Here is a 12,778-nt window from a genome sequence, read left to right as displayed (position 1 = left end):
CGATAAGAGGATCTTGAACCCCAATCTGTTAAAGAATGTTGAGAAAGATGTGATTGGCCAAAGTGGCAAGAGGCAATTCAATCAGATTTAAACTCGCTTACCAAATGGGAAGTTTTTGGACCTATAGTCCAAACACCTAAGGGTATTAAACCTGTTGGTTATAAATGGGTTTTTGTGTGAAAAAGAAATGAGAAAAATGAGATACAAAGATATAAGACACGCCTTGTTGCATAAGTATTTTCACCAAGACCTGGTGTCGATTATGAAGAGACGTACTCACCCGCTATGGATGCAATAACGCTACGTTATCTCATTAGTTTCAGTGTCCATGAGAGACTTGAGATGCATTTGATGGATGTGGTGACATCCTATCTCTATGGATCACTTGAAAATGAAATATACATGAAAATCCCTGCAGGATTTAAGATGCCTGAAGCATGTAGTTCAAAGACTCGAGAAATGTATTTAGTCAGATTGCAAAGATCATTGTATGGTCTGAAGAAATTCGGACGCATATGGTATAACCGTCTGTCACGACCCAATCCGCCATGACTGGCACCCACACTACTCCTAGTGGGCGAACCAATACGCATAACCATCTACTCATTCAAATTCCATTTTTACTTAGTCAATTCATTCAGTTCACAATAAATCAAACGCAAGATTAATTCAAAGTAGTAATGCCATAAAACAATAATGTAAATGCGGAAGTCCTAACTATTACAACCCCAAAATCTAAAAGTCATCGTACAAAGACTCTAATCCAAAACATGTCTAAGGAATTCATACTGTCTGAAATAAATAAACATCAATGTTTGGAATGGAAATAGACATTAGATAAAGGAAGATCTTCGGGCAGCCTGGCACGGATAGAAGCTCACCCTCAATCTGTCAGCAAATGGCCTCAAGATAAATATGAGGTCGAGTAGCAGTCTCTGGATCACAATCTGCACTCAAAAGAATGCAGCAAGGTAGTATCAGTACAAACACTATGTACTGGTAGATATCATAGGCCGATTGAGATAAGTATCATGCATGAATCATATAATCAATAAAATAGACAGACCAGTCAACAACACAAAATCAGATAACCAACACCAAGTCAACCAATAATATTAACAATCAAGTCCACCAATGATATTAACAATCAAGTCAACGGAATCAAGAAATGGAATAAACCCCACAATAACACTCTCACATACTCAGTCACTGATCACTCATGTACATACATGCTAATTAGTGTCTTTGCCCAATAGCTATGACCTGCAAGGGACCCATGGTGTCCATGTACCACTCGTTTCGGAACTGACCTCGGATCACGAGCCCATAATCTAGGTCGCATCCTCACCCCCGTCAAATGTGCCCATAATCTAGGTCATATCCTCACCCCCTGTCAAATGTGCCTTTTCATATATAAATATATATATATATTTATCATCACATCACTTTCAATGATCGATTATAAGTAGTATCTCATTTTCATCAAGAAGAACATATTAAATTCTCACCACAATTGTCATCAAAATATAGATCACAACACACCGAATAATGGCATTAAACCCACATTATCACTCAATCAATAGCATATAGGAATTCTGACCACACATTATGCCTGAAGACTAGACATACTTTCTCCTATAAATCTCATAACACATACAATCAACTAATCAAAGTCTAACTCAAATAAATCGTAACCTACCTCAATTGCAGAGCTGGAACAATGTGAATCACTCCGTTATAATTTTTCCCTTCTGTAATACCTCAGAACACTCAAAATTTAGCAATTAAGATGCTAAATAGGTCACAATAACTCTAGTCAACAATATCAATTCAATGAACACCCTTCCACTTTACCCCTTTCTAATGGGTGAATGCTTACTAGGTGTAAATCATCCTAAGATTAGCCTTAGCAACCATAAACTATCAGTTCATAAGGTTATTCAATCAAGTTATCTCTTACAAGAAATTTATATGATCAAGCTATCATCTTTATGAAACCCTAAGTCTCACTTCACTTAGTTCATGTCTCTAATGGTTCAATTCTTGATTAGAAAGTAATAACCCAGGCCTTTAGATGATAATCACGCAATAATATTCATAACCCACCAACTATTGAAGGTCTATTAAGTTCTAGGGTTACTAGTCCTCAATTCACCATTGTAGACCCATTAGAATGGTGATAATCTTAGAGATGAAAGCGTAATGAAGGAAGGAAGGGTTGAAACTTACCTCTCAAGAATATTCTTGCCCTAGCCTTAGAATTTCTCCCTAGGTGCTTCTTGGAAACTGTGTTGGGGTTTTATGAATAAAGAATTCAGAACTAAGTGTTTAAAAAGTTTAAAAATCGAGATTCTGTCCCCGTCGACCGCTGCGACAGTTGTTCTGTCCGCTGTAGCGGTCTCACTATAGCGGGCAAGTGCCCACTGTAGCGAACTTCCAACATTCGTCCACCTCCGATATGGTGAGCACGAACCTGCCATAGCTTAAGCGCTACAGCGGTCCAGTGTCCGCCACAGCGGACATCCCCGTTTCCCTTATGTCCACGACGGCGAATATCACACCGCTACAATGGCCCCGCCGCAGCTGTACACCGTCCGCTATAGCGGTGCCACTGAACCAGTGGGCTCGCTAATTCCACCAGTTTTTCGCTCTACCACACAACATTTCATCCGAAGCCTCACAAACACAAACAAAACATGCACATTAATGTAAAAACACCATACGGACTCACCCGTAGCCTCGGAATCCCCAACGAGGGTCTAATTTCCTACGTCACCCCCCAATGGAATCACATAACCAAACAATGATCATCGATAAGCCAAATTTTTAGTTCTTGGACTTCTACATTTGAGTTTCCATTAGCTCGTTCTACCCTTCGAAGGGTTCTATTTGGTAGGGTGATCCTAGATTTTCTATAACGACCGAATGGGTCGTTACACCCTCTTAGTGAGTATTTGTTGAAGGAAGACTATACAAATGATGCCAATTGCCCATGTGTTTTTATAAAGAAAACAATATCGGAGTTTGTTGTACTTGTATATGTTGACGAAATAAACCTTATTGGAACTTTTGCAGAGCTCAAAAAGGCAATTGATTATTTAAAAAAGGAATTTGAGATGAAAGATCTTGGAAAGATAAAATTATGCCTTGGTTTGCAAATTGAACATTTGACAAATGGTATCTTTGTCCATCAATCTGCCTATACAGAGAAAGTGTTGAAACGATTTTATATGGATAAAGCACATCCATTAAGTACTCCCATGGTTGTTCGATCAGTTGATATGAATAAAGATCCGTTCCGACCTCTGGAAAAGAATGAGGAAATTCTTGGTCTTGAACTGTACCATATATTAGTGCAATTGGTGCGCTAATGTATCTTGCCAATACAACAAGTCCTGACATATCATTTTCAGTTAATGTGTTAGCAAGATATAGTTGTGCTCCTACAAGGAGACACAGGAACGGAATTAAACATATATTGAGGTATCTAAAAGGGACTACTGATTTGGGTTTGTTTTATTCTAACAATTGCAGTCCCGATCTTGTTGGTTACGCCGATGCAGGGTATTTATCTGACTCACACAAAGCTAGATCTCAAACATGCTATGTGTTTATATGTAGGGGTGTTGTCATATCTTGGCGATCTACAAAGCAGTCTATCGTAGCTACCTCATTAAATCATGCTGAGATAATAGGAATTCATGAAGCAAGCCGAGAAGTTGTGTGGCTGAGGTCAATGATACATCTCATTCGAGAAAAGTGTGGTTTGAAATGTGACAAAATACCCACAATCTTACATGAAGATAATGCAGCATGCATTGCTCAATTGAAGGGAGGATTCATCAAAGGAGATAGGACAAAGCACATTTCACCGAAATTGTTCTTCACACACGAGCTCCAAAACAATGGTGATATCAATGTGCAACAGATTCGTCAAGTGATAATATGACTGATTTGTTCACTAAGTCTCTATCAACTACAACTTTCGAGAAGATGGTGCACAAGATTGGAATGCGAAGACTCGAGCATTTGGACTGAAGTTCTCATCAGGGGAGCAAATACGCGCTGTGCTCTTTTTCACTGAACCAAGGTTTTGTCCCAAATGGGTTTTCCTGGTAAGTTTTTTTTTTTTTTTTTTAATGAGGCAGTTGGCACTCAATGCTTATTACAAGACGTGTGTACTCTTTTTCCTTCACTAAGGATTTTTCCCACTGGGGTTTTCCTAGTAAGGTTTTAACGAGGCACACTATCTATGGACATCCAAGGGGGAGTGTTATGAATATACTGGACTAAAGTGTTTGTCCATTTAATTCTTACACATCACATACATGAATTACTTGAATTCATATGTATCTATTTAATTATTATGTAACTTCATTCTTGCCTCTGACGATGAACTTTGTAGCTATAAATAGAACACTTTTGGCTCATGGATTACTTACTTGAAAATAAGACAGAAAGTCTTCTCCTCCTCTTTACATCTTTATCTATGCTTCTTGTCTTATATTGCTCTAATTTTATAACAAAAATTTTATTTTCAGTTTAAATTTTACTTTTTGCTACTGGAACTCATTTGTTGGTTGTGATCTATAAACTAAGATAGCTACAATCCTAAGTTGGAAGTATACTCTGTTGATGAGGTTTCGTTATAATTAAGTATAAGAGTTAACCATAATGCATTTTATTATATCCAAATCTAAAGCTTGTAAACCAGAGCAATATGAGGCAATTTGACGATGATGTTGAGGGAAAAGGTACGAATTTGTTTTTGGTTATCAGTACAACTACGATGCACAAAATTTAAACTCTATAGTAATGGGGTACTAATGACAATATGCTCTGTTTTCTCTTCTTATAAATAGTTTAAGTTGCTGCTATGTGATCAGGAGGTTACGGGTTCGAGCCGTGGAAACAACCTCTTGCAGAATTGTAGGGTAGGGCTATTTACAATAGACCATTGATCCGGCTCTTCCCTGAATGCCGCGCATAGCTGGAGCTTATGTTTACTGGTGGTTGCCCCGCCCTTTATAGATAGTTTAAGAATTTTTCAGTTTCGTGTTTACTTTTTACTACTATTGATTGACATGTAGATTTTATAGTGAGATATTTGCTATTTTTTTAAAAAAAAAAAGAAAAATTGGCTCTCTTGGTAAATCCCATCTACATGGAGATGCTTTAGTCGATAATGGAGTTATTAGTCTTTGGCTTAACTTAGTCTTCTGTTTGAAGAGTTCGATTTTTTATTTTTATTTTGAAACGAACTTTCAAAGATTGATGTATGTTTGGAACAAACTTTCTTTTGAAAATTGTCATTCTTTTCATGACACATTTAATATTGTATCCAATGTTAATTTATTTTGTATTTTTCAAACAAGTTACTTGAATTACGCGTCAATTGGTAATACTTCTGATTGTCAATAATTAGAGTTATTTCACTATACTAACTAGAAAGCTTGTTTGCACAACCTTAAGAAGTCTTGCTTATTAAGCTAGAAATGTTTCGGCTGAAAATTTTGGAGTTCTGCGGTGTTTTTGCTTTGAACAAAGTAAATCGATAAATCGCACCAAACCGATAAACAGAGTCAAACCGAGAAAAAAACCCGACTAGTGGTTTGGTTTGACTTGGTTTGGTGTTTAAAAAAAAAAACTCGATCATAATTGGTTTGGTTTGGTTTTAGCTAAAAAAGTCAAACCGAACCAAACCAACCCGACATTACATGTATTTAATTTTTAAAATATTTTATACATAAAAATATTTATTTGTAATGTAATTTATAAATATTTCTTAAATTTTTTCGTAGTTTTTTATCTATTATCATTTTATTCAAGCTTGAACTTAGAATTTTGAATGTCAATAAGTTTTATATTTTATGGATATTAGTAACTCATATAAAGTCCAAAACAAAATCAACTTAATACCAATACTAACAAAAGAAATTCAATTTATCACTACGAATGACAATAATGTTGGATATCTATTCTTTAGTTTTGCATAATTGGTTTAGAGAGTGAAAATACATAATTTTTTTTTTCTTGTCATGTAATTAATACTTATTAGCCGTACTTATTTTAGCATGACTTAGTATTTTTAGATTATGGTCATTTTCTTTATGGCTTATTAATTAGCAATATTTGTTTTAACCGATTTTATTATCTTTTGTTGAATATTTTAATACAATGTCATCACTCTTCTCACATTTTGTGTTATTTTCTTATGAAACACCTTAATTGTATAGTTGTATCTTCCTAGGACTAAAGAAATATTTGAACTAAATGTTATATGTTTTGTATCAAGACTATTCTGAAAAAAAAAACCCGCAAAACCCGAGAAAATCGAATAACTCGAGAAAACCCGACGTTGAAAAACCCGAATTTTATTGGTTTGATTTGGTGTATAAATTTAAAAAACCGACGCAATTGGTTTGGTTTGGTGTCTAAAAAATCCGAACCAATCCTGTCCATGTACACCCTGTTATATCCCACATTCTTGCGTATTTGGATAATTCGAGATAATGGCGAAAGGTCAAGAGCAAGACTATAATTTTGATCTTGTTGGGTGCATAAGTTGTTTATGAAAATTTTGAAGTGGGAATATTAAGAAAGGTCAAGGGTATAAAGGGAAAATTCGCAATATGACTCGTGGAAATATAAGGAGGACGAAGGGCAAATTTGGAAAATAATTTTTCATGGATTGTAAAAAAAAAAAAAAGGGGGTGGGCTTGGTAATGGGCCATGTTTGGCCATCCACTTCTTGGTGGGCTTAAGCCCACATGGAGTTTAATGAACCAAATAAAAGATGACAAAGTCATCTTATTTTCCCATAACTTTCTAGAACTTTCAAGAAATTAAAAGAACAAGAAAGAAGGAGAAACTTCTCCAAGGCCATTTCAATTTCGGCCAAGTGCAAAAATTGCCAAGGAAATTGACAAAAAAATCTTCAAAAATCATTTCCTACCAATTGAAGGATTCTTAGCAAGGTGGAGTGGTTTTTGGAAGGAGAAAAAATTCATATTCTTGCAAATTAGAAGTATTAGCCAAGTGAAGAAGTGAGGAGAAAGGTAAGAATTCATTCTCTTTACATGTTATGGATATTTTGGCATGTTGTAGTGTACAAAGATGGATGAAATTCACGAGGAATATGGAAGTGGGGGGTGGTGGCCGTGAGGTAGCATGTGTGTGTGTAGAAATCATGTTTTAATTATTTTATCTAGTAATTGGTTGTTATTGTTGTGAATGTTATGTTGATAATGGAAGTTGAATGATTTTGGAGAGGTTGTAGTTGTATATGCATGATGTATAGTCGTGTATATTTGGTGAATCATGAAGGAATGTGAGCAAGTTTTATTTGCTATGTTGGTTGTTGTGTTGTGGATTTTATATTGCAAATAAAAGCCTAATGAGCTTAGTAAAGTATTAGTAGTTGGAGGCTTGTCTTGGAAGATTATGTAAATTGAATATTATGTTCTTACATGTATGGAAGATAATGATATTAGTATGGTGTTGTTGGAATATATATTGTAAGGCTGTTATTGTTTTTATTGGAGTTGGAGGGTTTTGAAAGAAGTAGTAAATTGATTAAGTTGTTATAATGTGTCTTGGATTGAATATGGAAATTGTTAGTGTGGTTGTTGAAATTATGTTGATAGTTTGGCCGGGTTGAATTCCCGGGATTGTTGTTGATTGGAATTGGCCAAGTTGAACTTGGTGGGATGGAGTATTTACAGGGGAAGTGCTGCCGAAATTTCGGTAGCCAAGTATTATCTTAAGATTCCAATTCTAAATGCTCTAACAAAAGTTTGGTAAATGTGACCAATTTGTAGATTTCGGCGGATTTGCAACTTGAATTTGGGATAGCATAAGGAGCGGAAAGAGGTATGTAAGGCTTCACCCTTCCTTCTATGGCATGTCTTAGGCATACTAGGTTGGATACGAGCCTCGGGGACAACTCCATTCTCCGGAATCCGCACCTAAAGTTTCCCCTTTTTCATTCAGTAGAATTGAATTAGAAATTGTGTAAAATGTTGGAAAACCTTCCTAAACATATAGAACTTGCATAAATATGACCCGACTACCTCAAAACCCTCACAAGTGACGTCATGAAATATAATGTACGTAAATTTGGTACGCCGCCTCATTTGACCCGAGGTGGGCCCATTGTTCCCGGATTTTCCCTATTGCTCCGTTTGACTTATTTTGGAGTAGAATCTAAAGGAAACTTTTGATCTTTGTTCCGATTATCAAACGATAAGTACCGCACCATTCTAATGGAAATATGTCTATGATGACCATGATAACGATGACGCTAAGGAAGAGAATACGTCTATGATAAGTGTGAAAAGAATGATCTCATGACTAAGAGTGTTAAGATAAGGACCCAATATGAATACGAGAGTGTCAAACTAGTTCTTGATTTTTAATTCTATTCCTTGATTATGATACCCTCTTCTAAAGGTTCCAAAGTAGATGAATTGATTTCTATGTCATCCATGATTTCATTCTATGCTTACTTCTAATGCTATTCTTCGTTGATAGTTTCGCCTAAAATACTCGTTCCTTCGAGGTGAGACAAAGAAATCACGGTTATTTCATAATGTAATCGGAGGTCACCGACCTTACGTCACTCCGACGGATACATGATTTTCTTTGGATTCTCCTGCACGCTGATATAATATATGTATATGAGGTATGTATATGAGATATGTATATGATGTGTATATGTATATGGGGGAAGGGAAAGAGACATATGTTTCATTGCCACTTGGTCAGCTGGCGTTATCATCCTGGACGCGGGATGCCCGGACGCGGGATATATGGGCGAGCCGATGTATTTCGGCGCTATGTGGGCGAGCCGACGTCGTTCGGTGCTATGCTATGATATGATATGATATGACTTGATATAATATGATATGCATTGATATGACATGATATGATACAACATGATACGATACGGCATGATATGATACGATATGGTATGAAAAAAGAAGAGACATAATATGGAATAAACTCTATTTTCTATGACTATGAAAAAGAAATGTTTTTTTTCTATATAAGGGAAAACGAAGCATGCATGGTATCCGGCCTAAAAGGGCATTCCTATGTACAGGTTACTTTCTTATCTCATTACATGTCCTATGATTCCATGATATCGCTATTCGTACTTTATGTTCCTGTTTATATTATCTTCCATGCCTTACATACTCGGTACACTATTTGTACTGACGTCCCTTCTTGTGGACGCTGCGTTTCATGTCGCGCAGGTCAGCAGGTAGACGGACCTGATTCCTAGGAGTTCTATCAGCAGTAAGTGGCAGCGCTCCAGTTGTCCCGGAGCCTCAGTCCCTTGGTACTATTTTGTGTATATGTTCGGGCACGGCAGTACTCGGCCCTTCCTATGTATATGTGTACTATGTTTAGAGGCTCGTAGACAAATATGTACAGTTAGATGTTTTGTACTTTTGATGGTCCTCGTTGTTGTATAAAGTGCTAACCGAGTTTGTTAGCCTATGTTTATAACTATGCTACTAGTGTTAATGGTAAGTAGAACAGAAAAAAAAATATGGTGCAGTTCATACGGCCCACTTAGTAATAAGAATACGATATGAGATAGAGGGTGCTCGGTACAAGTATCGGGTACCCGTCGCGGCCCTAGTTGGGTCGTGACAGAAGTGGTATCAGAGCAGTTTGGTCCTAGGGGTTTGTCTACGAGCCGTGTCTAGTAGAGTCCTGTTTATGGGTGTGTAGCGCGCCACACTTATAGACAGGAGGCTGCAGGGCATTTAGGAAATATGACCTTCTTTGTACTCTAGATCGTGCAATAGAGCTGTGTTACCAGGTTTCCTTGTTCTTTTCTTAATTCTATGTTACGATTTCAGTAATACCGAAGAAGAGGAAGACTACGGCGGCCCAGAAGGGCAAGTTGGCGGATGGAAGCAGAGTTGAACGGGAGCCAGAAGAAGACGAGTCCTATAATGAATCTCCCCCTCAGACTCCTCCTGCTTCCCCTGTACCAGCAGAGCAGGAAAGAGTTCCAGCTCCAGCCCCAGCACCTCCAGTTCCACCGCCAGCAGCTCCGGGCCAGCAGATGACAGAGGCTATCCAGTTATTGACTCAGCTAGTTGCCGCACAGGTTCAGCGGCAAAATGTAGACCCGGGAGACAGGGCGGTGAGTGCAAGGGCTCGTGACTTTATTACCCTGAAACCTCCGGAGTTTTATGGATCGAAACCGGAGGAGGACCCGCAGAGCTTTATAGACGAGATGCTGAGGACACTGAGAATCATACATGCCTCAGATACAGAGTCAGTGGAATTGGCTTCATACAGATTGCGGGATGTAGCAGTTCTGTGGTATAGTAGTTGGATATCTTCAAGGGGAGCGAATGCCCCTCCCCCGGTTTGGCAGGAATTTACTGAGGCATTTCTGCGACATTTTCTACCACCGGAGGTTCGACGGGCTCGAGCCGATATGTTCTTGAATCTTAGACAGGGAAATATGAGCGTCCGAGAATACAGTCTTCGTTTCAACTCGTTAGCCAGGTATGCCCCAGCCATGATAGCTAATATGGGAGATCACGTGCACCGGTTTGTGAGTGGGCTGGGGCCACATTTAGTCAAGGAGTGCTTGACGGCTTCACTCCAGGATGGGATGACTATTACTCGTATCCAGGCCCACGCCCAAAACCTGGAGGAATAGTATCAGTTACGGAGAGAGGAGCGCTATTCGGATAGGGGTCCCAGAAAAAGGGGCAGATCCTCCGGGACTAGAAGCGAGTATAGAGGGGGACAGACACAGGAACAATCTAGGTATTCAGGCCAATCAGCGGCCAGTGCACCTCCTCGATTTGCGGATAGGGGATTTGACCGCTCTGCCTATTTGGGACCAGATCAGGGTACTAGAGCTTCGGGGTCCCAGTATAGAGCTGATTCCAGCAGGACGGGGCAACCCCCACCACGGTGTGCTCGGTGTGGCAGGCCACACTCTGGACAGTGTTACCGGGATACAGGTGCATGTTATGCCTGCGGACGGACCGACCATTTGATGCGAGATTGTCCGCTAAGGAATGAGGGAAGTAGAGTCCAACCCGCCGGGTCAGCAGTGGGTTCGTCACCGTCTGTGCGCCCTCCGGGACAGGCCTCCCAGGCTCCAACAGATCGTGGTCGAGGCAGAGGAGGGGCATCCAGTTCAGCCGGCCCTCCGCACCGTATATACGCATTGGCAGGACGACGGGATCCTGAACCTTCCACAGATGCGGCCACAGGTACACTTTTGGCATTTTCTACGATGTGTGGGTGTTAAATTGAACTGGATTTTTCTTTATCATGCACTGTTCCTTGTACTACTGAACGTATTAGGAATTCGGGAAATCTAGGACAAAAGTAGTCATATACATAGGTAAAAGGATGAATATTGGGGATTGCGGAGGTTGGAATTGTAATTAAAAGAAAAGACGTGTTACGCGGGCGTTTTGAAAACTGCTAAGACCCCAACTTGTCCCATATTGTGTGATATAGGTAGTGCGGGGGAGTGGAGGCGAAAATACTAACACTAAGAAAGCGAAATGTATTAAAGTTTCGAGGTTAAGCGTGCTAAAGTGGGAGGATGGGTGACCCCCTGGGAAATATGCTGAAAATTTCATAAATGTGGGAACAAAAGACGAATGTGAAATTAGGTGGCCTAAAGTGAATTAGAGTGCGTGAAGTGAGTAGAAACCCTATAGAAGTCGTGTAAGTCAAGATAGACTAAACTAGCAGAAGGGGAGAAAGCATGACAGAACTTCAGGACTAAAGAAAGTTTGATTAGTGCTTGGAAGTGGTTGTACGTAAAACAGTGGTGGGAATGTATGTATGTATATGACATCTTATCTGTGACTATACAACCCTAACAAATAGTGTCGCGATACATGGAATATGCTAGTCGAATGAAATCCGAAAGACGTGATGAAGAAGATAAGTACGGATGTCACAGGGTAAGACCGATGCCGAACCCATGCTAGTTAAGGCTAGAAAACCCTAATATGGTGATATACGGGAACATATATATATATCAAGGGAATAGACGCGACAAACTCTGCGAAGAAGGAATTACAATTGTAAAAGGATCGCAGAAGGCAACCCAAGTTCCTAAAATGGACATGTTAAGCGACATGTGAGATATCTACGAAGGAGACCTCCCCGAAGTATTATAAAACACTACGAGGCCAGTTTAACATTCGAGGACGAATGTTCTAAAGGGGGGGAGGATGTTATATCCCACATTCTTGCGTATTTGGATAATTCGAGATAATGGCGAAAGGTCAAGAGCAAGACTATAATTTTGATCTTGTTGGGTGCATAAGTTGTTTATGAAAATTTTGAAGTGGGAATATTAAGAAAGGTCAAGGGTATAAAGGGAAAATTCGCAATATGACTCGTGGAAATATAAGGAGGACGAAGGGCAAATTTGGAATTTGGAAAATAATTTTTCATGGATTGTAAAAAAAAAAAAAAAGGGGTGGGCTTGGTAATGGGCCATGTTTGGCCATCCACTTCTTGGTGGGCTTAAGCCCACATGGAGTTTAATGAACCAAATAAAAGATGACAAAGTCATCTTATTTTCCCATAACTTTCTAGAATTTTCAAGAAATTAAAAGAACAAGAAAGAAGGAGAAACTTTTCCAAGGCCATTTCAATTTCGGCCAAGTGCAAAAATTGCCAAGGAAATTGACAAAAAATTCTTCAAAAATCATTTCCTACCAATTGAAGGATTCTTAGCAAGGTGGAGTGGTTTTTGGAAGGAGAAAAA

This window comes from Lycium barbarum, chromosome 7 (assembly GCF_019175385.1).
Source record: "Lycium barbarum isolate Lr01 chromosome 7, ASM1917538v2, whole genome shotgun sequence".
NCBI lineage: Eukaryota > Viridiplantae > Streptophyta > Magnoliopsida > Solanales > Solanaceae > Lycium > Lycium barbarum.
The sequence above is the reverse complement of the archived record's forward strand: the minus strand, read 5'-3'. Positions refer to the sequence as shown.